Source organism: Pinus tabuliformis, chromosome X (assembly GCF_031772625.1).
Source record: "Pinus tabuliformis cultivar Carrire ecotype Pingquan chromosome X, CPIR1, whole genome shotgun sequence".
Classification (NCBI taxonomy): Eukaryota; Viridiplantae; Streptophyta; class Pinopsida; order Pinales; family Pinaceae; genus Pinus; species Pinus tabuliformis.
In genome coordinates this window covers 1,685,954,291-1,685,958,746 of record NC_142308.1, presented here as the reverse complement: position 1 = coordinate 1,685,958,746, position 4,456 = coordinate 1,685,954,291, and positions in this window count along the sequence as shown.

Below are 4,456 nucleotides of genomic sequence, written 5' to 3'. Positions count from 1 at the left end.
ACATACAAGTTTAGAATTGAAGGGAGGCTCCTTTGTTTTGGTTTTTCTGCAGTAGGTAAAGGTTGTGTGAGGACCCACAACAACATAGGGAGGGGACGATGTTGGTAGGGTAAATTGATTCATCTTTAACCCCTTTCCTACTTCAAAATCACAACCTTAGGCCTTTGTTTTAACCTCGCAACCTCCTTATTCCTACACTATTCCAAGAATCGTGCTTTTTCCTGCACTATCTTTATATTTCATATTTAAGGATTACAAATGTGCTTAATTAATTGTTTTTATAGATTTTATACCTTTAATATTATTTGCAAATAATGTCTTCTTTCCAAAAGTACTTGGTAAGAAACATATTAATCATTTCTTTAGCATGGTCGAGTGCAGGTAGGATTCCTACACCATTGGCGAATCCTAAAATTTTGTGATAGCTCACTAGCTAATGTGAACATCTCATTCAGATCTGTCATCTCGAGTTGGGCTTAGAGTGAAGATAAGTCAGGGATATGATAAATATTAGGTCGTTGGTTGAATGCTCAAGTTTAGCATTTTGTTACAGCTGAAATTCTTAGCATGTAATATCATTGTTATTTTGTTATAGCCGAAAGGCTTAGATTGTAACGTTGAATGTAATTTGGTTATGGCCGCAGGCCTAAAGGGATGAATATAATGTAGGATTCAGATAGAAAATGGTATTGAGCAATAGCTATACCAATGTTACTGTAACTGTGGTATTTTTTAATTTTGCTGGTATCGCCCTCGTTCTGGGTTGGATTCGATTTCATCATGTACATTTACTGATTCTAAAATTTAATATAAATGGACTGCGCCATGTTATTTCAATCCTGTGTTTTAATTCTGTGTTGATGCGTCGTTGACAGATGAGATTCCAAGTTTCCTAAATAGGGAAATGAGTTGGATGGCTAGGGCCCAACCAACCCAACTCATTCTGCCCCGCATTCTCTTTTCTCATTAAAGGTATGTTGATTTCGTTTTAATGCAAGGTGTGAATTAAATAGATGCTTTCGCTCTTTCACAAAGTTCAAGTTTGATTTCATTTGTAAGCATTGTGTGATGAACCCTTTGTGTGCATGTTTAACTAAGTTGGATCTTACCCTTCTGTAATTTCTTCTCTTCAAAGCTTAGTATTATTTCTGCTTGGATCGTGCGCACATTATTCCTCCACTAGTGCATTTATAGTTCTACAAGTCGATTTATTTGGTTCACTACAACAAAAGTCTTTCGTTATTTTCTGTCATAAGAGTCTTGATGTGTTTCAGGAAGTGAGTGTTCATCATTTCGAAGTATTCTTGATATCTTGAATTATATATGCTTGGTAATTAAAGAATGAACGTTGTTATAATGCATTACTTTGTACTTGCACTTTATACTTTTCAGGGAAGTATCGAACTTCATATTTAATTATTTCAAAGTGAACATTTCTGAATTAAGAAGGTTAAAAATGCAAATCAAATTTTTGTGAATAACTATTACAGGAATAAATCTTACTGTGAAAATTAGATGTTTTCTTTAGTTGTGTTGGCTTTGGTGGCCTAACCCAGGTTCAAAGTTAGTTGTGCCAAACAAATCCATACAGTAATGGATCTTTCGAAATCAATCCACGGTGTGTGGACTAAATTCTCACCCGAAGCAGTATGGGGGGATGATGAAACCAAGTTTCTGCACCCAGAGATCACTGTGATGTCCTTTTGGCGACCTAGATCTGCCTTCGCATAGACCTCTATGTTCCTGTGGCCTAGTTCTATAACTTCCTTTAATCAACGTCTAGACCTCCACGAAGATCTATGGCTAACTTTGCAGACCTTGAACAGGCCAATTAGCTACTTACATGCACCTTATATTACCCTTAGATCAGTAATTACTCTGAATTACCTAAGTTTTTGATAACTTTAACCGAAAGCATTATGATCTTTGCATAATCACTTAACATTAATTTCATTCAGATAACATATAGATCAAGTAAAGTTGCACATCAATACATCATTATTTTATAAAACAATCATTCATCACATCATATAGTGCATTAATACATAACAGAAGTAAAGGGACTAAACACAGGAATTTCTGGAACAATCTTATTTATTGATATTCAACAAAGGTTTACTGACTCAAAAATTTCTTACACACTCAGCTACAGGGGTCCATACACTTAGCTGCAGACACTACTTTAGGCCTCTGCACACTTAGCGGTAGAGCCCTTCCCCTCACACTTCTCTGCATTAGACTTCTTCCATTGTTCCCATCGACAAAATAATCTCTTTACCTTAGACTCTCTAAGACACACCTATTTATATAATCCCATGGTTAGAGGACCATAAGTACATCTCAAAAGCTGACTCAACTTTACATAAAGGAGGGTAAAAACCCTTTTTGACTTTTAACTAGCTATGTGCTCCCCAACCATAATTTGTGGAGACTTTTCATCTTTTTACATCAAAACTTGGGCTTTTGCCCCAAAACTGAAACCAGGGGACCCCATGCTAATAGGCCCCCAACACAAAGGTCGTGACTCGCCTTCGAGTCACTCAACTAGCACGATGATCTTCCTGTGAAGATTCCCCAGTTCTACCTCCACAACTGCAAATTCAGTCACGCTCTACATGGCTACCTTCTTCACTTTCGCTACTAGCTTCTCTATGGCTGACCCTTCACTGGCTCGCTTGATCTTCTACTCTGTAATATGCAAGTTCACCAATTTTTCCTGTATGTTGGCTGAAACCATGTAGGCTCCATCCAACCAAGGCCCCAATCTGGCCTTAAGGACTGCTTGGTTTTTCTGCATTGCTTCCACATGTGTAAGGAGATGCTTAGCCTCCTGCAGCTTGGCGAGGCACTAAGTTGTCGCAATGGAGGGCTTCATCACCCTTACTTCTTTAAACTGTTGTTGCAGCTCGCAGATCTTTGTACTTAAGATTTGCAAGGTGGGATCTTCCTGCAGGGTCATCACCACTTCCGTGGCCTATTAAAACAGAGATGTGTAGTCAACAACCACAACATCCATAGTAGAAATTCCTTCCTTAACAGTAGCTTCATGCTATTCCCAAACTTCTGGCGGAGTCGAAGGTTGTGGCTTGAGCTCCAGTTCTGCGATTTTCATATTCAATTCAAACTGAACTCTGGCCACCTCTTCCATAACATCACAGACTCTCGTAGTTACCTTCTGGATCTTAGTTTCAGGCGGTGCCTCATCAGGTATGTACAACTTTGGCACTGTCCTGCATGCCTCTGCAACCGCGGCCACCAGTTGGGTGCTCTGCGCCTGGATCGTTTCCTTCACCTTCAGGGCCTCCATCTTCTTGGCGAACATTTGCTCATTCTTCATCCGACATTCAATTATTAAGTTGAGAGTGTACTGCTCCCACACTCTTAGTTCTACCGTCAGACCTGTCCACGGCGTATGAAGATATTTTTTTGGGAGTGCTGCGAGGTTGAGGCCAATTTTCTCTATAGTACCTATGATGAACTTGTCATCAGATGATTCCACACTCAAGGACCCTTCAGGTAGCGCGACTACCCGGAGATCCATTGACTTGACCATCTCAGCAGCCTGACTGGTCCCTCATGCTAGGCTTATCTGTGTGGCGCTCACTTGCCCTGTGCCCACCTGGATCCTAATGGTCTGGATCTGTAGTTCACACAAATCCTTTTAAATAGTACCTAGCAATAGTAGGTGCTTGTGTTCGAATTGCTGCAATAGTTCCACAGTGGTGTCGCACACTTTATCCTCGATCTCGTCAAGATCACCTTCTATGAGTGTAATGAGATCAAGTGGTGGCTTCGTCGCTTTTGACTTCCTCGGGGCCCCTCCTTCTATTGTTCCCTGTACCTCTTCACCCAGAATGGAGTGCTCTGTCCTTCATCACCACCACCACCCTGCTTTGACTATTCTTCTTCCTCGGTCTGGGATGAAGGGGATTTACCACTTTGTTCAGAGTCACATTGTTCCTATTCAGCCTGTTGCTTAATAGCGTGCTCCTTTTCCAGTCGGGCCTTCTCTTCCGCCTTCTTTCTTCGCTGCATGGCCAACTTATAGATTACCTGCTTTGCTGCCTCCATCTTCTTCTTCTCCATGGAACTTCCCACGCCTTTGTTAGTAACTGTGGCCAATTCCAACAAAGAGTGCCAATTTGCCGGCCAATGCTTGATGACTTCCTGAATGGCATCATCCATGGAAAGATAGGGCAGATCAAACCACTTTTGTTGTGGATCCTTCTGTGCCTTGATATACACGTAATGAAAGTCTCCCTTGAACTTCGCATACTCTGACAACTGATCATACATAGTTGGGGACAACCGTGGCCCCTGGTTGATGGTCATGAAAATTCTTGCCTCCATCAAAACCCACAAAATTTTTGTGCGCGTGACCCACACGGGGTCCTTCGTGGCCAAAAGGGACACAAATTGTGCAGCCTCCGGCAATCCTTTCACCAAGGGAGGAAAC